The following is a 25614-nucleotide window of genomic DNA, read 5'->3' as shown; positions in this document are numbered from 1 at the left end:
TATCAATTAAAAAAGTGTGATTGGAGGTTGGCATCAACTGAAACTCATTTTTTTAATGAGAGACTGAAGTCCCATACTCTATAAATAGAATGACTTACCCTAGGGAGGTGAATGGAGAAATCCTTCTGGGTACCTTTGTGTCATATAGCCAAGAAACAAGCACAGGTCTGCCTCATTCGGGGTGCTCTTAAACTTAGAGTGAAAACAAAAGCTTGAGTCTGATTTTATTTTGATGGTGGTTCAAGTTAAAGTAAGTTGATCTAACCATATGCCTTATTTTTCTTTATTTTTCAATTAACATGTATTTGAGAGCTTTGTCTAATGAAAGGTATGCTTTTTCTTTCTTTCTTTCTTAATGTTATTAATAATTTATGTATATTATTTAATCAAATTCATGCTTGGATCCTTTATATATATAGGTCGGATCATACCCAAAATCGGATAGCGCTTGGCATTGTCAGCTTGTGAAAACCATAACTTTGTATTTAGTTATTTTCGATGCGTTGGAAAGCTTATTTAAAATTTTAAATTTTATATTTTTAATTCAAATATAAATTCTGCTTTTTTCATATCCAAAATTGCATACTAATCAGACGGTTTTTTGTTACGACAATGAAGCATACATGATACTTCAAGTACAAGGTTTTGATGATGAGCAAGTAGAATCAACTGCATTTCAGCTAAGGCTATGAAGAAATTGAAGAATTCAGTGAAGAATCTTTCAAGACTAGTGTGCAAATGTTTAATTCATTAAAAGTCTTAGATTCTTGTAAGAGCCTTACTTAGAGTGCATATTTAGGTTGCATTTCACCTTAAAAGTCTTTAGAAAAACTTTTCTAAAAAGAACCCTCATGAAAATCTTTTTTGAAAACTCTTGTCTTAAATTTTCATGTTTATTAGTTGACCAATAGACTTACCAATCGACTAATCCTTTCGCGCCATATTTTCTAAAAAGTCATTTTTGTCAAATTAGTCGACCGAAGGTTTTATCAGTCGACTGGACAGAATGTCTGTTTTCTGGAAAATTAGCAGTAGTCGACTAATGGTTTTATCAGTCGACTGAACAGAACATGTGTTTTCTGAAAATTTAGCAGCAGTCGACTAATGCTTTTTATCAGTCGACCGAACAGAATGTTTGTTTTTCAGAAGATTTTAGCAGCAGTCGACTAAAAGATTTTTCAGTCTACTGATGATATTATCAGTCGACTAACTTTTCTCAAGTCGACTAAGTTTCAAAAGTTCAGATTTTCAAACGGCTCGATTAACAGATCAGTCGATCGACGATAACGGTCAGTCTACTAATAACTAACTATTAGTCGACTAACTGATGTTTCAGTCGACTAATTTTGCCGTTTTCCTGAAACTTCAAAAAGGCGTGTCTTTTCATTTTTTAAACGTTTTGATCATTCGAAATGGACAGTTTTGACACCCTTTCATACTCTCAACGTATGAAAACTTTCAGCTATAAATATGAGTGCATTCTACACTCAAAAACATCAAATTCAATAGAATTATATTGAATTACTTCTTGCTTTTCACTCCTATTCATTCAAGTATTTGTTTTCTCACTCACGTGATATTTTCACTTCAGTTTTTCACTCAAATCACTTTGAGAGATAGTGAATTCGTGAGTAGAGTGTTTCAACAACCTCAAAAGCCAATTGCATCTCATTTGCATTCAGAAGAAAGGCTCATAGGTTGTATTGTAAGTTGTTATTTCTTTTCTGTAAAAAGGACTCCTTTGTTTAAAGGAGTTGTTTGCTTTCAGTAGGGTTGTTACTGAAAGTGGGACCAGTTATGGTCTGTGTGATCTTGTAGTTTACAAGGTTGATAGTGGAAAATCTCAAGCAGGTTTTGCTTGGGGACTGGATGTAGGTTGGGTTAGACCGAACCAGGATAAAATCTTGTGTTCTTTGTGTGTTTGCTTTGAGATTTGCAAAATCATTCTATATTCCGCAGAAAATTTTAAAAGCACTATTCACCCCCCCCTCTAGTGCTCGTTGCCTCGATCCTAGTGCACTTTCATTTGGTATCAGAGCACAGGTTTGCTATTACTTTGATTTGACCATCATCTAGCATGACAACTACAACATCTCAGCACAAAGAAGGAAGCTCCTATGTTCGTCCTCCTCTCTTTGACGGAACAAACTATGGATACTGGAAAGTAAGAATGACAATATTCTTGCAATCCATGGATCTCGATATCTGGAGAGTTGTTTCTGAAAAGTACCAAACTCCATCAACTGATTTCAGCCGATGGACCGATAATGAAAAGAAGACTACTTCACTGAATGCCAAAGCCATGAATGCATTATATTGTTGCGTTGACAAGGCAGAATTCAATCGCATCTCTCAATGCTCTACAGCAAATGAAATTTGGCATACTCTTTTAGTAACTCACGAAGGTACGTCAAAGGTAAAGGAATCTAAAATTGCTTCTTTAGTTCATAAATTTGAATTGTTCAAAATGAAGCAAAATGAATCTATATCGGACATGGTAACTAGAATGACCGATATAACTAACACTTTGAAATCCCTTGGAAAAGAATATTCATAAGTGGATTTAGTCAGAAAGATTCTAAGGTGTTTAACTTCTGAATGGGAGAGAAAAACCACTGCTATTGAAGAAGCAAATGATCTCAATACTCTCACTCTTGAAGACTTAGTTGGTAACCTAATGGCATATGAGGTCCAACTTCAAGACAGACAAGAAGAAGAGCCTAAGAAGAAATCTCTTGCTTTTAAGGCTACTTCTGACTCAGAAAATTCAGAAGAAGATGAAGATGAAGATGAAGATGAAGATATTGCCCTCATCACAAGGCAATTCAGAAGATTCATCAAAAAGGGAAGATTTCAAAGAAAGGTAAAGAAAGCAGATTCTTCCATTCCCAATGAAGTCAAGTGCTTTAACTGCAAAAAGACAGGACATATAAAAAAAGATTGTCCTCTTCTCAAAATCAAGCCCAAGGACCAATTCAAGAAGAAAATGGCATTTCAAGCATGTTGGGATGATAGTGACTCCTCTTTCGATGAAGAATCAAATGAAGAAATCGCCAACATGTGTTTTGTAGCACAAGAAGATTCGGTAAGTCAATTTGACTATGATGAGTTATTTGAAGCATTTAATGATTTATATGCTAAATTTAAGAGTCTTAGTTCTAAAAATTAAGAGTTAAAAACTGAAAATTTAACTCTTGACTCTCAAAATAAAGTGTTACTTCAAGAAATAGAAGATCTCAAGAAGGAAAATTCTTGCCAAGCACTTGAGATAAAAGAAATTGGAGTTAGAACCAATCTCTTACAAAAAGAAATATCTAGTCTTAAAGAAAAGTCAAATGATCTTCTTTCTATAGTGACCAAATTCACAAATGGTCAAGAGAATCTAGAAAAACTTCTTGGTTCTCAAAGATGCTCGGTTAATAAAACCGGATTGGGATATAGCTTCTTTGATACTCAAAATAGACCAAACTATGTGGTGAAAAATCAAAGACATTATTCTCAACCTTTTTTTCATAGAACTAAACTTTCTAGTTCTAATAGAAATGCATCTAGATATGATTATTCTAGACATGTTTATTCTAAATTCTTTTATAGAAAGAATATTTATTATCAAAGGAAACCAAAATCCAAATGGATATGGGTTCCTAAGACTAACTCTCAAGGACCCGAAAATAGAAAGGGGTCAAATGCTCTGTTTTCTGATTCTGTTGTAGGTACACAACATAAGGAGCAAATGGATATTAGACAGCGGCTGTTCCAAACATATGACTGGAAGGCCGGAGTTATTTTCCACCCTCCAAAATAAGGATGGAGGAACCGTCACCTTTGGTGACAATAACAAGGGAAAAGTGATAGGTATTGGTAATATTGGTAATCCAAAATTTTCCTTGATAGAAAATGTTCTTTTAGTAGATGGTTTAATGCATAATTTAATATCTATCAGTCAATTATGTGACAAAGGTTTTCATGTTTCTTTTAAAAATGATTTATGCTTAATTTCTAATTTTCAATCTAAAAAGATTATTTTTAAAGGTAAAAGAAGAAACAATGTGTATGAACTATATCTAGATGAATTACCCTCTTTTAATGAAAAATGTCTTATTGTTTCAAATGAAATTCAATGGTTATGGCACAAGAGACTTGGACATGTTAACTTTAAAATTATTTCAAAATTATCCAAGAATGATCTTGTAAGAGGCCTACCTAGAATACCATATAAAAAGGATCACTTATGTGATGCTTGTCAAAGAGGTAAACAAATCAAGAGTTCTTTTAAAGCTAAAGATATAGTTTCAACAAAACGTCCTCTTGAACTTTTGCATTTAGATCTATTTGGACCATCTAGAATTCAAAGTTTGAATGGTAGCAAGTATGCTTTTGTTATAGTAGATGATTATTCTCGGTTTACATGGGTGATTTTTCTAAAAAGCAAAAATGATGCTTTTTCAGAATTTTCTAAACTTTGTAGAAGAATTACAAATGAAAAATCTACATCCATTATTAAAATTCGTAGTGATCATGGTGGTGAATTTGAAAATGAATCTTTTCTAAAGTTTTGTGATTTACATGGCATATCTCACAACTTTGCTTTTCCTAGAGCGGTTCCACAAAATGGAGTTGTTGAAAGAAAGAATAGAACTTTGCAAGAATGTGCTAGAACCATGCTTCAAGATAAAAATTTACCAAAATACTTTTGGGCTGAAGCAATTAATACAACATGTTATGTTCTAAACCGTGTTCTTATTCGACCAATTTTACATAAAACATGTTTTGAATTGTATTATGATCGTATACCAAAGATCTCATATTTCAAAATTTTTGGTAGTAAATGTTTCTTGTTAAATACCAAAGATAATCTTGATAAGTTTGATTCAAAATCAGATGAATCAATATTTCTTGGATATTCTTCTAGAAGTAAAGCATATTGTATTTTCAATAAAAGAACATCTTGTATTGAAGAATCTTTACATGTTGCATTTGATGAGAATTATGAGCAGGTTATACCTCTAAGCGAAGAAGAAGAAGCAATACTTCAAGAAGAACCCTTGATAGAGAATACTTTTCAAGAAAATATTCCTCTTCAACCAGTTTGGAAAGAAGTTCCTAATCATCCACATGAACAAGTTATTGGTGAAATAAAGAGTGGTGTCCAAACTAGAAGGCAGTTAGAAAAATATATTGCAAATGTTGCTTTCATATCTAAATTAGAACCAAAGAATATCAATGAGGCTTGTGTTGATGAATTTTGGCTTTTGGCCATGTCTGAAGAACTTAACCAATTTACTAGGAATGATGTTTGGGATCTAGTTGATAGACCAAAGGATCATCCGGTAATTGGAACAAGATGGGTCTTCCGAAATAAGCTGGATGAAAATGGTAAAGTCATTTGTAACAAAGCAAGGCTAGTAGCACAAGGCTATAATCAAGAAGAAGGCATAGATTTTGATGAAACCTATGCACCAGTGGCTCGATTAGAGTCAATTCGAATGATGCTTGCATTTGCTAGTTACATGAACTTTAAGTTATATCAAATTGATGTTAAGAGTGCATTCTTAAATGGACACATCAATGAAGAAGTTTATGTAGAGCAACCTCCAGGCTTTGAAAATGAGAAATATCCAGAAAAAGTCTACAAATTGAAAAGAGCTTTGTATGGACTCAAACAAGCACCAAGAGCGTGGTATGAAAGACTGAAATTTTTTAGAACAATCTGGTTTTTCCATTGGTCGGGTAGACTCCACTTTATTTATTAAAAATCTTAATTCAGATATTCTTATTGTGCAAATTTATGTTGATGACATAATATTTGGTTCTACTAATGATTCTCTTTGTAAAGAATTTGCTAAGGCTATGCAGGAAGAGTTTGAAATGAGCTTGATGGGCGAATTAAACTACTTCTTTGGACTTCAAATAAAGCAAACTGAAGAAGGAATCTTCATCAATCAGGCTAAGTATACAAAAGAACTTCTCAAGAGATTTGGGATGGACTCATCGAAATCAAGAAGGAATCCTATGAGTACAACTACTTCTCTTGATAAAGATGAAAATGGTAAAAGTGTAGATACTAAGCTCTATAGAGGTATGATCGGATCTCTATTATACTTAACTGCTAGTCGACCTGATATTATGTTTAGTGTTTGTATGTGTGCAAGATTTCAATCTAATCCAAAGGAATCTCATTTAACTGCAGTAAAACAAATTCTTCGTTATTTGAAAGATACTTCAGATTTCGGTTTGTTTTACCCAAAATCATCTTCCTTTGATTTAGTTTCATATAGTGATGCAGATTTTGCAGGAAGTAAATCTGATCGCAAGAGTACTAGTGGAACTTGTCATTTCTTAGGAAATTCCTTAGTCTCTTGGTTTAGTAAAAAGCAAAATTCAGTATCACTCTCAACAACTGAAGCAGAATATATAGCGGCTAGTTTAACATGTTCACAAGTACTTTGGATGAAATAGACCTTAAAAGATTTTGGTTTGAATTACTCCACAACAACTATTTATTGTGATAACACTAGTGCTATAAATCTTTCGAAAAATCCTATTCAGCACTCAAGAACTAAGCATATTGAAGTTAGACATCAATTTTTAAGAGATCATGTGTTAAAAGGAGATATTTCGTTAAATTTTATTTCCACTAAAGAACAACATGCCGATATCTTCACTAAACCTCTTAAAAATGAAGATTTTATGAGAATTAGGAGAGAACTAGGTATTTTCTCATTTTTGGATTTATAAAAAATGCTGATTTTTGAACAAAATCTCAAAATCGCACTATATTAGTCGACCAATAAAATTCTAGTCGACTGGTGTTTTAAAATGTATCGCACCATATTAGTCGACCGATATATTTCTAGTCGACTGATGAGAATAAGTCGCACTTTTTAGTCGACCGATAAAGTTTTAGTCGACTAAATTTTTTAAAAAATTTTTTAATTGAAGGGACCCGACACCCCTTGGACTTGTTTTAAAAACCATTTTTTTTAGGCATCGTTTCACTTCGTACCTTTTCGTTTTTTTTTTCTTTAAATAAAAAAAAATGAAACCCTTAAACTGAAAACCCCTCTTTCTCTTTTGCCTCTCTCTCTTCCGAAAAACCCTCGGAGTGTCGTTCGATCCCATTTTTGCTGAGATTTTTCTTGCCGTGACAAGGAGACGCTGGAGTCTTCTGGTTGTGATCTTGAAACGCCGGAATCCTCCTGCAGTAACTGGCGCATCTTTAAAACACGTCGGAACCCTCTTGTTTGACAGTGCATTGCCGGAATCCCCTTGTGGCCGACTTCTCACTCGCCGTCAGCCATTGTATCCTCCTCTGGTACTGTTTCACATCGCCAGACAACGTTCTACTTCTGCCGGAAATCATTTGGAAGCCGTCATTGTTTTTGGTAACTTTATTTTTTTTAACCATGCCTCGTACGAAGTCTGCATCTGCAAAAGGTTTAGGTTCTCCTCCTCCTACACCTTCTTCAAGACATGGTTTTTCACTAAGATTACTCTAAAATCCTCTTTTATATGATACTTTTGATTATTTTGGCTCAGTTTACAAAATTGTTACTTTTTTAATTATTTTGGCCACTGCCAATGTGTATTTTACAAACTTGTGGAAACAAAAACCATTTCTTCCTTATGGTTGTCTTTTAACCCATATTTTTAGACATTTCAAAGTTCCTTTAACAAATGAAAAATACATTGAGCAAAAAGAGTTCTTTGATCAAACAATTTTTAAAAGAATGAAAATTAAATATCTGTCTCCTTTAAATGTTGATCAAACTGAACCATCTGATCCTAATGAACCATCTATTTCTGAACCTTCACCTTCTGCGACACCTTCATCTCATGCAAAAAGAAAGAAATTTTCGACAAATCAAGACCATGATGAAGTTATGCAGAGACTGGAAGCTTTGGAGCTGCATCAACACACTTTTCGTGAAGATGTGACTCAACAACTTGCTTCAATTCAGAAGGATGTAACTGCCATTAAGGATTTGCTAAACTCTCTTTTCTGAAATTTGTTGTCTAAACTTTCATACTTTATGGGTTGTAATATTTTAAATTTGTATCTCTATTTTGCTTATGCTATTTCTGCCCTTACTCTTTTTTTATTCTGACAAAGGGGGAGAAAAAGATGATAGCAATTACATTACAGGAGATCTTGCATGAGAAATGCAAAATTAAGAGAAAAAGAAAGCTTTGAATGAATGTATTTCTAAATGCATAAAGAAATGATGAATGAAAATGCAAACCAACCAATATGTGATATATGTGCTTTAAATGTGCTAACTTTTAATGTTGTGCAGCATATTCATAGGGGGAGTAAAATCTCCATCTATGCATCTAAATGCTTCATCTTTGATTAAGTTTGTCATCATAAAAAAGGGGGAGATTTTTACGACAATGAAGCCATACATGATACTTCAAGTACAAGGTTTTGATGATGAGCAAGTGGAATCAACTGCATTTCAGCTAAGGCTATGAAGAAATTGAAGAATTCAGTGAAGAATCTTTGAAGACTAGTGTGCAAATGTTTAATTCATTAAAAGTCTTAGATTCTTATAAGAGCCTTACTTAGAGTGCATATTTAGGTTGCATTTCACCTTAAAAGTCTTTAGAAAAACTTTTCTAAAAAGAACCCTCATGAAAATCTTTTTTGAAAACTCTTGTCTTAAATTTTCATGTTTATTAGTCGACCAATAGACTTACCAGTCGACTAATCCTTTCACGCCATATTTTCTAAAAAGTCATTTTTGTCAAATTAGTCGACCGAAGGTTTTATCAGTCGACTGGACAGAATGTCTGTTTTCTGGAAAATTAGCAGCAGTCGACTAATGGTTTTATCAGTCGACTGAACAGAACATGTGTTTTCTGAAAATTTAGCAGCAGTCGACTAATGCTTTTTATCAGTCGACCAAACAAAATGTTTGTTTTTCAAAAGATTTTAGCAGCAGTCGACTAAAAGATTTTTCAGTCTACTGATGATATTATCAGTCGACTAACTTTTCTCAAGTCGACTAAGTTTCAAAAGTTCAGATTTTCAAACGGCTCGATTAACAGATCAGTCGACCGACGATAACGGTCAGTCTACTAATAACTAACTATTAGTCGACTAACTGATGTTTCAGTCGACTAATTTTGCCGTTTTCCTGAAACTTCAAAAAGGCGTGTCTTTTCATTTTTCAAACGTTTTGATCGTTCGAAATGGACAGTTTTGACACCCTTTCATACTCTCAACGTATGAAAACTTTCAGCTATAAATATGAGTGCATTCTACACTCAAAAACATCAAATTCAATAGAATTATATTGAATTACTTCTTGCTTTTCACTCCTATTCATTCAAGTATTTGTTTTCTCACTCACGTGATATTTTCACTTCAGTTTTTCACTCAAATCACTTTGAGAGATAGTGAATTCGTGAGTAGAGTGTTTCAACAACCTCAAAAGCCAATTGCATCTCATTTGCATTCAAAAGGAAGGCTCATAGGTTGTATTGTAAGTTGTTATTTCTTTTTTGTAAAAAGAAGGACTCCTTTGTTTAAAGGAGTTGTTTGCTTTCAGTAGGGTTGTTACTGAAAGTGGGACCAGTTATGGTCTGTGTGATCTTGTAGTTTACAAGGTTGATAGTGGAAAATCTCAAGCGGGTTTTGCTTGGTGACTGGATGTAGGTCGGGTTAGACCGAACCAGGATAAAATCTTGTGTTCTTTGTGTGTTTGCTTTGAGATTTGCAAAATCATTCTATATTCCGCAGAAAATTTTAAAAGCACTATTCACCCCCCCTCTAGTGCTCGTTGCCTCGATCCTAGTGCACTTTCATTTTTGTTTTGGCAAATTCGGTTGCTTATTTTAAATAAGCTTGATTTTATTTCTAATCTTAACTTAAATCATATCTATGATTGTCGATTATGATTACATGTTTGTTTCTAATTGCAAGTGTATATTATTTTAAATTCGATCAGTCTAAATAATCTTAGATATTTTAATTGATTATTTATGATCATATATACTAACTTAAAATATTGATTTGGTCATGTAAATTTTATTTACATATATAAATGACATGTCATATCGATCATGTATAAAAGTGTATAGTTAATATCATTACTATAATCATTTTAAATAAAAAAAAAGATGTAATTGTTTCTCATAAAACAAAGTAATAAAATTCTATACTTAATTACAATCATATGTATACTATACTTGATTGATAATATTCTTTATAGTATTTAAATTTTATAAAGTTTATAGGTTATTTTTTAGATAAAGTCTTACATGTTTTTCATCATTGGTATTAGAGCTTGATTTGATAACCTCTAAAAAACTTTAATGCTATTTCATAGTAATTAAAATCAGCCTATTATTTATCAAGAAGGGAAAGATATAAAAAACAAATTTTTATTGTTGCTTAATCAACCATGTCATATAATGCATGTTGGATGGTATGATGTCAACATCTTATATCTTTTAAGTCTAATAAAAAAAATTGATTATTAACAAGTATCTTAGTTATTAAATCTTCATTATCTTTATAAAGAAAATATGAGTCATCCTAATATTTAAAGTTATTTTATTAAAAAAATAGATAAAAAATATTTTATCTAATAAACCTTCTTGCATATGTGTTATATGGCATATGATATGTTTTTGTATTATTTTTCGTAGTAACTTTTGTTGAATTATAAATAGAAAAGTAAAAAAAACTTATGAATTTATGTTATCTTATTTTTCTTGTACTATTGTATGCATTATCTACAGTTTTTTTTCTTTCATAAGTTATTTGAATCATCTTGGAGTTGTTAAAATTAGTTTGAGCAATTTATCCCAGTTATTGATGTTTTTATTTTATTAATAAAATCAATAATAAATATCATATTAAATTTTATTATATACAGATTACATATGCATGGTTGTTTACTTTTCAAATATGTCTTCGAGAAAAAGATATTTTTTTGAAAAAAATATTTTATTATTATTATTATTTAATGATTTATTTATGTGTGCATCCCATTAAATTATAGAGCACAATGTGCATGTTATTTCACCTAAATTTATCAAATGATGTATATATGAACCTATATTCTTTGATATCATATCATTTTCTCATACATCATGAAAATAAGTAATGAATTGTTTGGATTATGATTAAAATTTATTTATATATAAAATTATTTTCTCATTTATTTATTTTTACTCTCATTGATGTTTCTGCATATGTATGATAACATAAAATTGGATATTGTCTTGAATAAAAAATTAGTATATATATTTTTTGAGAAATAGATAACTCAGATATCAAATATAGCAGATGTACAACTTTAAATTCTTGCATCACTAAAAAATTGTGTTTGTTAGTTGTAATCAACAAAGAATTATATTATCTGAAAGTTTGTTAGTGCATTTTTTTTTTCTGAATATGATAATATGGGAAATTAAATTATATTGTATGGTAACAAGATCCTCAATTGTTGTTATTTTTATCATGTTTCAATGCATCTCCTTACTAAGATGATGAGATGATTTGGATAATGTCATTTATTTAAAATTTTAGAATAGTCTCTTGCATATCCACACAAACCCTCACAAGATATTTCCTATGCACTAGTATTTTCTCTTAAATTATAAAAAAAATACAAAGAGCTCTATGTTAAGAATTTGAGGGCTTATAGATGTCATGCTTATATTTGATTTAATCTCATAAAAAGAAAATTAGAGGTTTATAAATTCTATAATTTTATTATGTAGAATATTATGAATTATTTGAATTTAAAGTAATTTATTTTTTAGAACGTTATTTATGATTTCAAGAGGCAAAATATTTAGTTAAATGTATAAGAAACTATATTAGAGATAGCTGGAACTTGTACTAATCTATAATTTATTTTATGATCAATGATACGTTTAAATATGAGTCTGCTATATATGACTAGTCTATGAATAATTTAATGGCAAAGGGTAGTTGGATGCATTGAAAGATGTTTGTAACCATATCAATATAATCATGTATGATTATTTGATGTATTAGAAATATGTACTTTGGCTTACATGATTTGAAGCATAAAGATAATTATTATATTTTTTATAGTAAGCCAATGATTATGATGTGACGTTCTTTTGCATATAAATTTTATTTCACTTTGAATCTTATTGTTCTATGATCTTAAATGACATACAATACATGTTGAAACTGTTTTTCATACGAGTGATCTTAAAAATAAGATGTTTATATGTCAGAAATAGAAGTTGAAACTATTCAGTAACCCCACAAGTTATACAACTTACTTAGTTCTTTTAGATAAGGCAGACATTAACATATGTTTCTTATGGATTATTACATAAACCAACATGAATATTACCACAATATTAGTGGGATCAATATAATCTATCTTTGTCTTTATATAGATAAATTGTGATTAGTCTTTTGAGCTCTGCTAATGAGATAGCAAAAAAAAAAAAGATGTCCTAATCATTATTTACTTCTATAAAAACTTTTGTAGAGCTTGTTGTTTTTCTTGTTGAAATTATTGAGTTATTTATTTTTTATTTAAAAAAAGCTACTTGAGTTGGGATTAAATAAATATGGCATGACAATTTTGAAAATCTCATAATTTAATCAAAATAAGTCTTAATCCTACTTATGAGATAAGACTGACAATCAGGATGAAAAATAGCTTTGAACATGAGTTTCATATGTCAATATTGTATGCTAACTCATGTATGTCATGTTTTTAATAAGACTAAGTATTGTTAGCTAATAAGCTCCATTGTAGTCGGCATGGCATTTGTAACAGGCCTCGACCCACTCTACCCAAGTGTTATGACTAAGATGATGACTCGATGAAACATGATGAGACCCTGGTGCAATGCGCTAAGTGCAAACAATGAGACGTGATACAACACGTCTATGGTGGGCAACCAAGATAGGTGCAAAACAACTAAAAGGGTGATGAAGATCTTTCATCAACTTTACCTAAAAGAAAAAAGAATGACAATGGACTAAGTTAGTCAGTTCTATATATATGTCACACATAAAAAAGTTTGAGTTATAGCATTTGACTATAACAAAGTATCATGCATTAAAGGAAGTGTATTAGTATAAAAGGTTTGAAATCTTTTCTCTCATGGTTATATATAACTAAGAGTGGTAAAGTCATTGAGATAAGTCTTTTATTATTTTGTTTATTATGTATATTTTTGTTGTGGAAGCACATGTTCTTGCAATCTAATACTGTTTTATCCACCATATGAGTAAAGAATCGTGCATTCTTGAAATTATAAAAGCATCTACTTTCATGAATTGAGAACCACGTGATTGACATGAATGTCTATGAGATGTATTTTATATGCATCACTTTTGTAATGATTCATGTGAGATTTTCTCCTATTTGGAAAATATATATACATATCATGTTTAAAAGATGTCACAAGTTTGAAACTTACAAGTGAATGTTCCTTATTGTGACACTAAAGATGGGCATACTCCTTGATGGATGATAGGAACTTATAATTTTTCTCTGATAAGCTTGTGAATGTGATGGTGACAAGACGGCTAGCTTCAAAACTAGCAATTAATCAAACTACTTAAAATTGTCCTTTAACATTTCATCTTCATTCTTCGGTTTATATATCTTTTTAGAGTTCTTTGGCACTAGCTTGTAGTTGGTTTCTTAAGGAGTGCAACCATGAGAATCCTGGTTACTAGTCAAGTTTGGAAGGATAAACCACCAGATTTGTTTCCTTTTGATAAAAGTTTTTGGTCTATAGAGTCTGCTAGTAATAGGGAGTCTGCCTAACCCCAGCTTGCCAATCCAAAAGAAAAAGCTTGATAGGCGGTAAAGAGATGGATGTAATTTCAGAATTCTGCTTAAGAGACTTAATACATCCTTTATCCCCTTAAAAAATAAGGGAATGAGAAGTTCTTTGAACTTGCCTCTTGGACATGTAACAAGTTTTTTCAAGAGCTTCAATAATCAACAATTCACAACATGACACATTTTGCAAAATGAAAAATTATGATTTTCATATTTGAAAACACGCAATTTAAATTGTTATCCTAGCAAACAATCAACGTTGAATAGAACATATCTATGTGGCCAGATTGAATTGATAGATTTTTCACCTTTGATTTTCGACTTAGCGTAGGGTACTCAATAGTAGCAAGTATTTACCTGATGCCAACTTCTCTAATATCAAATTTAACCTACCACTGTGATTCTTATAACTGGCTTATCCTAGCATGCACCATGATACCAACATTAAATCACCAATAAAAGGAAATCACACCAATATGACATACCTTTACTGGTGAAGCCTCTTCATACACTGGTGAAACCCCATCAATAAAGCTTATTTTTCTTATAGTGCAACACATGCACTTTTGCTTTAGGGTTATGCATTCACTAACTTGGGGATGTCAATGGATTAAATTTTATATGATAATACGATAACTGACCAAATTCGACTCCATTTAGTCAAATTTGGTAAGACAAAACCATGTGATACAAATTTCTCGTAATCTCTTATCTGTTTAGAACTTTGCCAGATTGAATTTCATCCTGGTGCGTGTCAAGGAAAACTCTCCTCTAGGGTCAAAGTGATGCAGGATTATATCGGCTGGACTTGGGAGCTAAGAAACCAAGAAATTCAGCTTTCCTTGTAGAAAAGGTGTCAATTGATGACATCCTTCCTTTCGTTTTGTTTAGCAAGTTATTTAAAAATTTGAGTTGCCATTTTATAGTATTTTGGAAAAACAGATATGTGAAGCTTGTCAAAAGGGTAAGAGTCATGGTTTACCTTTTGAACAGTCATCTTGTGTGATTTGTGAACCTCTTGATATTAATTTTTTCTGATGTGTGCGGTCTCACACCCATGGTTAGTGACAATGGTTTTAGATATTATGTTATTTTTGTTGATAAATTCTCCAAATATGTGTGGCTTGGGTAATTCATATGTGAAAAATGAAAAATGCTAATTGGGTATTTTGACTTTTCCATTTTTTTTTGTGTTCCAACCACGGTCGATTTACTAGGAATCTACACCTGGATCATGTATTTTTGATAAAAAAAATGATATTTGAAGCCTAAAAAACTTACAAAATTTTTCTATCATTTATTTTTTGAACCTTATAAAAATGACCCATGTTTCATAATCAAACACTTCAAGAGTTGATCCCTATAAAATCAAGTACATAGATCACATCTGTATGGTTAGAATCTACAAATAAGAAGAAAAAACCCAAAAAACTCATTTATTAAGTTTCATTTAGCATATTTCATTTATCACAAATGTATTACCATGTTGCTTTATTTACTTGAGCAAAAAATTGAAGTATTAGTTACTTTTTAAAGTTTCAAGAAGTTAATTGAGAATGTTACTCGCGAAGCCATAAATTTTTTTCATTTATATTGGGAAGAAGAGTTTCAAGCTGTTACAAACATTTTGAATGAGTGAAATTATTCACCGCATAACCTGTCCTCACACTCACCAATAGAATGATAGTGTAGAGAGATGGCACAAGCACATAGTTGACATTGGCTTATCTTTGATGGCACATGCTAGTGTCCCTGTTAGATTTTGGTCTTATGCTTTAGTACTGCTATGTATCTCATAAATTACATGCTCACCAAAATCTTGAAATACAAGTCTCCTTTAGAAGTTTTGTTCAATAAGGCTCTTGATTATAAATTTAGGAAAGTGGTTGGGTGGGAGTGTTATCCATATTTGAGAGACTATAAATAACATAAGCTGCAATTCAAATTAGATTGTTGTGTTTTCTTGGGTTATGCTTCCCAACATAGAGGTTATTATTACCTTAACCCTCAAACTGGGTGTGTTTTCATATCTAGGAATGCCATGTTTGATGAAAAGGTCTTTCCTTTTAAAATTCAGCATGCTGCTTCCCATGAGTTCTTTAAAGGATTCCCATGCAGGGTCACCAACTATTATTCTTCCTGCATCCAATTTACCACCCACAGGTTTTTAGGATCATCAACCTATCACAATTGATTTATCAGACCATGAGACCAATAGTAACAACACCCTGAGTTCTCCTCCTCAAAGTCCACCTATGTCACCAAGTGTTAGCATAAATATTGTTCTACCTCTTCATACTTACCCCATGATTATATGGTTTTAACATGGTGCATTAAAACCTAAACTTTTCCAAGCCACCAAATGTCCTTTTCTCGAAATTCTTCTCACCTACCTTCTCCAAGAAAATGAAACTGTGTCTCTTGAAGAAGCCCTTAATCATCCCAAGTGAAGAGAGGCTGTAAAACTTGGTTTACTAACCATGTTTCTAAGCTTAAAAGATCTCTCTATGGTCAGAAATAGGCTCCTCTACAATGATTTTCTCGATTGAGCTCATATCTTTTATAAGTGGGTTTTACTGGAGCCAAAACTGACACATCATTATTTGTCTTAAAAACCGAGAAGTTTATTATATATATCTTGATTTATGTTGATGACATCATTATTATTGAAAACTATAAAAATTTTGATCAGGAACTTATTATAAGTTTGAGAAAGGAATTTGACTCTAGGCTCTTTACATTGATAATCTAGGATCTTAGTATGATTGTGTCTAAGCGAAAATAAATTCTCGAGCAAAATCGGTCTCCATACCCATGACTATAGGTCTAGCTCTTTCAGCTTCTGGACTTAAATTTAAAGATCCCACCTTGTATCGTAATATTGTGGGAGCTCTAGAGTATGCAACTATGACCAGACCCGACATTGCTATTGCATTCAAGGTTTGCCAATACATGCAAGATCCTACAAAAACTCGTTAGATGACTCTTAAGTGTATTTTTCTGATATCTGAAAGGAACATTATATAAAGCTTCATTAATTCAGCACTTATCTACATGTTCAACTGCTGATTGAGTCAGTTACCGTGATGATCGTCATTCCACAAGAGGTATGTAATTTTTCTGGAACCCAACTTTATATTCTAAATCTCAAAGAAACAAGCCACAATTTCTCGATCTAACACTAAGTACGAGTACAAAGCTCTCACTAACATAGCTGCTGAAATTACATGGCTTCAATATCTTCTACAAGTGCTTAAAATCAGAATTCATGAAACACTTGTTTTATGGTGTGACAATCTTGGTGCTTCTCACCTTGCTGCACATCCGGTTCATCATAAACGGAGTAAGCATATTGAGATTGATATTCATTTCATGTGAGATAAAATCGTAAATCGTCAACTAATGGTAAAGTACATCTCTATCAAGGATCAAGTGGCTGACAACTCAACATAAAATTCTTTGTAGCAAGTTCAATGTGATTGAACCCCACTAAACTTGAGGGAGGCTCACCTAAATAAGAAGTTGACATGTTAAACAAGAAAGTCTTAGAGAGAGGTTCAAATCAAGTTGGAGACTTACCTAATCAGGGAGTCAGTTTTAGAAGTTGAATCCAAATCTAACAAGGAAACTTGTAATATTCTTATTAAGAATAGGAAATGAGAGGGTTGTATTTGGCAAAGAATTTTACAAATAAAAGAGACAACTCTCCTCTCTCACTTTAAGTGAGAGAGTGAGATTCAACCATGAACATAGATTCAATCTTGAACCAAACCACGTTAAATTCGAGCCTTCCCTTTTTGTGTGAACTGTTGTGTTTTTAGCCTCTTTCATGTCTAATCTATAGTCTTTTAGTCAGTGATGAGGGATTTTTTTGATTTTGTAACACCCCGATCTGAGATCTCGAGAGTCCAAGTTCGGTTGGTATTACTTTCTAGAGGGAAAACATACAGAGTTCATTTAGAGAAAACATGGCTAATATTTTTTTTTTCTAAAAACTCATTTTCTTTCACAAAGTTCATTATTTATAACATGCAAAAATAATGATTACATAGGTAATCAATGATAAGAAATAAACTAACAAGTACTCTGCTGCAGAGTCGAAGTAGTCGATCACGCCTTTCTACGCAAGTGTGTCTAAAGCCTACAGTTGTAATTATATAGGGGGCGAGTCTACAACTCAGTAAAGAATATTTATAAGCAAATAATGACTTTTAACTTAGAACTGTAGTGGGCTATAAGCCTCTAATCTGAGTTTAGTTTTTGACACATCATACAAGGTTTGTATGCTTTTATTTTTTTTTCTTAACTCTCTCAATTAAGTATTCACTTACACCAAACTATAACACTAGGTCGATTATACTGATCATAGCCGTCTATGCGCGTAGCAACCCGTGTAGAACACCCCAATTCTACATTGTTGGCTAGACTATAAACCATACACTCCCAGTGATCATCGAATCACCAAGCATTGCAGTGAAACAACAAGGAGGACCCCATTGGTAGCTACTCGGGAGGTCAGGCTCAAACTCAAACTTGACATGATTCATGCTACATCCTAACCATAATGACTTGCAACCATCCATGGTTGTCTAGAGTCTCAAATACTGTGTGAATATAACTCTAAGTCATATTTTAAGTTCATTACTTTGAACCTAAATCTCAACCTTGTGTTTCACAAATTCTCCTATGATTGATATAGTAAAATAATCATGACGGATCTTACTCTTAATCTCAGAATGACATTAGGGTTCACACTTTATATCATACTAAGCATGCAATGAGGTAAAGTCTCTACGTCATTAATTCACTAGCGGCCCACTCTCCATGGTGGATACACTCTCACATTGAACCAGGTCCTCACTTTCGGGATTTAAGAGGTTATGCATGCCAATCACTATGTAAAATTCATATGACATGACTAGATTCAAGGGACTCAAGGATAATCATAACCTTATCACAATGCATGTTATTTGCAGATTATAATATAGATATGTTATTATAAAAACAATCTCTTTGTAATATGCATGACATATCATGACTAACATGTGCATATAATTATCTCATTGCAATAATCTTATGCATGGTCATTTTATGCATATCATGTTCACACTCAAGAGTTACATTTCTAAACATGCTAATATGCAACATTAATAATAACATGCAACACAATATGGTTTGTTTATAACTAAGATTACTTATAATATCACTTACATCGAATATAAATGTTTTACTCTAGTCGCAATCGAGTATCAAGTGGCTCTAATAATGAGATTTGATTATCACACAAGCATGTTCATATTAATACACACAACTTCTCTATATTTTGACAAAATTATCAAAATACCAATCTCGAGTTGATTTGTTAGACCTCAATTTTTGTGCCTCTGATTTGACTAGAACCAGAGAACAAGAAAATTCTCCTCAATGATATGATTCCAACACACTAAACCTCACTTAATTATGAGTTCAAAGTACAAAGTTATGCCCATTTTACTTAATCAAATATTAGGCATACATAAGGGTAATTTGGTCATTTTAACTCTTATGATTTGACCTGACTCATCCAAGGTCAAAACATGTTTGATTTGAGTTTAGAGTACTAGGTTTACTGAAACTAGCCTTGACTCATTTGGGTTTGATTTAAAAGCTCAATTGGATTCTCAAAATTCATAATTAATCATAAGCTGGATTCAGATCCTGTTCTGATCTAGATCTAAAACTGTCAGACTGGATCTAGATCCAATTTTGATCTAGATCCAGAACTGATCCATCCAACTTTGAGTTGGATCTAGATCCAACTCTGATATAGATCCAGAACTATTAGACTAGATGTAGATCCAGTTCTGATTTGGATCTAGAACTGATCCATTCAGTTGGATTCAGATCTAGCTCTGATATGGATCTAGCACTGTTCTGAACTAGATCCAATTCTAATTGCAATCCATATTTGTCAAACAGGATCTAGACCAAATTTTTTTGTTTGGATCCAGTTCAATTTAAATCGATCCAAACCGACTGGATTGAACTAGACCCAGATTCGGTTTGATCCAGATTAGACCAAATCCAAAGAGGGAACTGAGACCCTGTTGGACCCAACTCGGTTTGATCAATCAAGTCGAGTCTGAAATAGTTGACCAGACTCTGTCTGGACTAAACTGGACCAAGTCGGTCTTGATCAAACCTGACCCGATCTGGTTCACACCCAGACTGGTTCGATCTGACTGAGTCAGTCCAATTTGATGACTGAGTCAGACCGGTTCGGTCCATACCAGTATGGTAGCTTTTTTCTTTTACTTGGTTCAGTCTGAGACGCACCCAGACGGACCCAAGCCAGAACTCGTTATTAGGGTGGAAGGGGCACAACCCCTTTCAACTTCTTCTCCCTCTGTTGAAGAGGGGCCAACAACCAAAGCCAACCCTCTCTCTCTCTCGGCAACAAGGCCAACAGCCATGGTTGTCGGCTTTGTTGTCTGATTTTTTTTCTTCTGTAACTCGTCGACAGCCATGGTGGTCGGCCCTCTGAACGATCGAAAAAAAGAAGGGAGCAAACAATGTACCTATTGTCGATGACAGGTTCTAGTAAGCTTCTCCCCCTCAGTGGAAGGCTCATCGTGGGGTGAGGTTTAAGAACCCTCACGATGGGTAAAGATAAACCTCACCCCCTTGAGGCGATAATGGGGAAGGCAGTTATGCAAATAGGAGAACCATCTTCTGATGATCTATTTTTTTTTCTTACCTTTCCTATATGACAATCTTGTCGGGTGGTTTTTACAGATTTAGACCCCCACAAAAAGAAAATAAACTCTTTTGTTTTACATGTCTGACTTAGATGTGATTCATGTGGCTTATTTTAGCAAAACATCAATTTTCTCTTAATGAAAAAAAATGAAGAAAAATGCACAGACACAATGGGCTAGCAATTACTTGAACCCTAAAAATTTGAAGGTAAATCCATGATGTTGTCAAGATGGTTGGCTCTCTAGACTAGCAATTAATTAAACTACTTAGAATTGTCCTTTAACATTTCAACTTGTTTCTTCTTCGGTTTATGTATCTTTTTGGAACACTTTGGCACTAGCTTAATAGCATGTAGTTGGTTTCTTAAGGATTGCAATCACGCACCAAAAAGCTTAGCTAACCTGGGAATTCTTGTCATTAGTCGAGTTTGGAAGAATAAACCAGCAGATTGGTTTTCTCTGATAAAAGTTTTTGATTTATAGAGTTTGCTTGTAATCGGTAGGGGGTCTGCCTAACCCCAGCTTGCCAATCCTTAAAAAAAAAGAAAAGGTAAAAAACATGATAGGCGATAAAGTGATGGATGTAATTTCAGAATTCTTCTTAAGAGACTTAATACATAATTTAACCCCCCTAAAAATTAAGGGAATGGGAAGTTCTCTGAACTTGCCTTTTGGACAAGTAACAGGTTTTTTCAAGAGCTTCAAAAATCAACAATTCACAACATGACACATTTTGCAGTAGGAAAAATCATGATTTTCGTATTTGAAAAAAACATGATTTAAGTTGTTGTCCTAGCAAACAATCCACGTTGAATGGAACATATCTATGTGGTCAGATTAAATCGATACATTTTGAATCTATGATTTCCAACTCAGTATAGGGTACTCTCAATAGTAGCAAACATTTACCTGATGCCAACTTCTCTATTGTCAAAATTAGCCTACCACTGTGATTCTTATTACTCGCTTATCCTAGCATGCACCATGATACCAACATTGAATCACAAATATAAGGCAATCACACCAATATGGTATACCTTTATTGGCGAAGCCTCCAAGTGCACCGGTGAAACCCCATCAATAAAGCTTATGTTTCTTTTAGCACCACACATTCACTTTTGCTTTAGAGTTATGCATTCACTAACCTAGGGATATCAATAGATTGAATTTTATACGATATCTGACCAAATTCGACTACGTTTAGTCAGATTTGGTAAAGCAAACCCATATCTGATTATAATCTATTTCAGATATGGTTTTAATTTTGGGCTACCAAATCCGACGAATATCCAGATTTGACAGATATTTGAATCCGATTATATTTAAAGAATTGGATTTGGTTTGAGTTTTTTGCTATCTGAATTGAACTCGATTCCAAATCTATTAGCCAATGATATGGTATTGGGTACCATTTACATCTCTACACTAACCCTAAGCATGTTCCCTCATGTTAATGTGAGAGCTTGATCCTACTTTAATGATATTATATTACATCATATGACTGAGTTAAGGCATATAACACTACAAGAATTCTGAGAATTAGCGACAAATGCTATCCGACGCTAATTCATTGCAAATCCATCACTGAACTGTTTAGCAACAGAGTGGCGACAGATTAGTGATGGATAGTGTTCATCGCAATTCCTTGGTCGCTAATTAGTGTCAAAATTGATCTGTTGCTACTTTTGTCGCTACTTTGCGATGGATTAGCGAATGCCATGATCCGTCGTGAGTCCGTTGCTAAATAAGCACTGATTTAGTTTTGCGATAGATACATATTCGTCGTTAATCCGTCGCAAAAATTTAACGATAAATACACATCTGTCTCTAAATTTTGTCGCCAATTTAGCAACAGATTAGCGATGGATTACATTCCATTGCAAAACATTGGCTGATTCAATTTTTGAGAGAGATAAATATCCATCGCTAATTCGTTGCAAAATTTAAAAAAATAAAACAATTTTGTTTGAAATATAAATATCGAGAAAAAAAATTTCGTTATATAATTTATATAAGTTGTGAATAAACAATAAAGTACACATAAAAAATACATATACAAAGTAGGTGAAACAAATTTAACACAAGTTATAAGTGAAACAAATTTAACAACCCAGTATAATCCTCACCAAGTTCTAATTAGTTATAAGTGAACATATATAAAGAGCTTTGTTTGAAACAACAAGTACGTGAAACAAATTCAACACATGAAGCTACTCCTCGCCAAGATTCAGAGCATCATCCTCTTCAATGTCTTGATCTGCCCCTCTATCCATGCCTCCATCAACTCCTCTACGCTGATCATCTCTAGCATCCTACAAGAGAATCAAAATGTTAGTATTGATAAACAAAATATAATGAAATAAATTATATGCAATGCATCTAATCTAAGGTAATCAAAATAACATGGTTGAATGACACATAGACTAACAATAAAGTGAAAGACATTAACAGAATTCAAAGGCCAACAAACAGTACATGTAGAGTCCCTAAAAATATTAGTTGAGGTTCTAAGTTGATAGTTGTGCACAGTTACTATATTAAAGTATAGTAGAATTCACATATTAAAAAATAGTCAAATTCAACTAATATAATCATAATGAAATATTATAGGCATATACGTATTAAAATCTAACGACATGAAACTTTAGATATGTATTAAAATAAATGTTATACGTACCTGACGGGCATCGGAGCTCATGTTGAAGGTAGACGAAGTTCCCTTGTCCCAAAAACTTTTACACAACTCATTATAGACAAGGTTGAAAATGGTTTCATGTAAAAAGTCACGCATTGTGTCCTGAAGAAGTTGGCGGACACCATCCCAAGAAATAGCAGGGTCAATCGGACGCTGAGAGTTGATGTTGGCGGGAGAACTCTGAGAGCCCTAGCTGGAGGAGGCAATGACTATTGTGGTGTTCATATTACTCCCAAACCTGAACACATAACCTTTTTTGGGTTCACCGGTTGCAGTCACCCATGCTGTAGGATCAAAAGGCGGATGCTGAGTGGAGTCACCGCTATATCACTCTACCATCTGTTGCTCATATGACTCCTACAAAGTAATAATTACAGTATGAATTAATAATTAAGAATTATAATATTTATGATAATGTAATTCATGGTAACTTATATATTACAATGTTTATCAATACAATAAATACATATCATTGTCCCTCTCGCCTTCTCTGATACGAACTCTTATGTGCTCTTACGTTTATGTATTTTAAAAAACACATTCTTGTAAGGCACATGGCCTCCTATTTTAGCTTCCTGCAAGGTTAAATGATAAAAAAATTAATTAGAAAGTATATAGAAATACTTATAAATTTGATAATATATATATATATATATATATATATATATATATATTGATGAGTTACCATTTTCTTCTGGTGGCTCCCAAAAGTTCTAGAGCCACCTATGTGTAGATGGGCATCGGGCATCTTTTCTCGGTTCTGTGCAGCCTTTGCTGAGCAGTTTCGAAATTCATAGCTCACCCACTTGTCGCACATTGCATCTCAATAATCTATCCTGATAGTAGAAGGGCCATGGCCCTTCCACTGTAGTGGATCATCTATCCCACCAGTTGTTTTTATTGTTGTAGTCTTCATATTCTAAAGCATGTCAGCAAATCGACTGACAGCCACCTTCTGCCATACTAGCCTCGCGTTCTGCTCCTCCTTCGCAATCGCGAAGCAATTCGAAGCCTACAAATAATTTTAGGAAGTTAGTATACATGACTATAACAAAAAATTAAATATGAAACACATTAGCTATGATAAACGATTATATACCATGAAAGAGGACCATAATTTGTCAAATACCTCCTTCGGGTATTCTTTCCATTGAGCGATCGGTCTTAGAAGATGTTGAACTAGTGACTTCCTAATTTCTTGAATCACTTTTTGTGGCTTGAACCTTGTGCTGCATATAAATTGTTACACATTAATAATCGACTATCGATATACACTATTTATAAGATAAGTATTGGACAAGTGACAATGAAATACTTATGGTCGACTATCGATATACACTATTTTAATGAGTCATCGTGTGTCAGACTGAGAAGACCCAACATCCGTACGACTCTCTTAGACTGTTGTATAAAAATAAGAAAATCCATGTACACATTCTATCGACATGTTGAGTAAATAACTTTAACCATTATGGAACTATACATACCAACCGACGTTGACTCGTGATGTGTATGAGTAGCTGGTGTAGGTGGGTCATGTGCAGACGAAACATCATCTATAGAACAATGAGTTAGAAATTCACACAATGCATATTTAAACTAATTAAATATATAATTAATTAAATGATATACCTATCAAAGTTGTACGTGAAGACGAAGGCTGAGACTGCCGATCACTGAGCTGGGATCCTATAAAGATGATTAACAAGTAACAATTTTTATATCAATATATAAGCAAAAATATAATGAATGCCTATATTTAAATATAACACAAAGACATCTACCTAATGTTGTCCCACGGCCTCCACTTAGTCCTCGACCATTGCGACCTCCATGAACCATATTCTAACAAGTAAAAATGTTATTTGGATCAATTATATAACTCTTGATCTTAGCATGGCATGCATGGACCTACCTGATCAACCAGAACTTGGCGAAGTTCCACTTTATGTTGTCGCCAAAGATGCCACCCTTGCTTGATTTCAAAAACTTGTAAACAGGAGCAGCTTTATCACCATTAACGTCCACCTGCCAAAAGCAAAGGGTATTGATATTCAGACTCGAGCCAGCAAACACTTTTGGGAAAGTCTTTTCATAAGCCATGACTAAATTTAAACTTGGGCATCATAGTTGCCTAATCTCTCTCTCTCTCTCTCTCTCGATATATATATATATATATATATAGAGAGAGAGAGAGAGAGAGAGAGAGTTCCAATTTTATTGGACGACTCTTTGACATTTCTTTTTCAATGTATTCAAATTTGTCACTCAGTGGGGAACCAAGGTACTTGATAATAAATTACTCCAGCAAGCCTGGCCAGTCTCTTTTTAACTCAGTCATTAGTAATATATAGGACACCAGGTGTAAAACCTACCAAAT

The sequence above is a fragment of the Nuphar pumila genome, chromosome 11 (genome assembly GCF_984573655.1).
Source record: "Nuphar pumila chromosome 11, dmNupPumi1.hap1.1, whole genome shotgun sequence".
In the NCBI taxonomy this organism is placed as follows: domain Eukaryota; kingdom Viridiplantae; phylum Streptophyta; class Magnoliopsida; order Nymphaeales; family Nymphaeaceae; genus Nuphar; species Nuphar pumila.
This window is presented reverse-complemented; position numbering follows the sequence as displayed.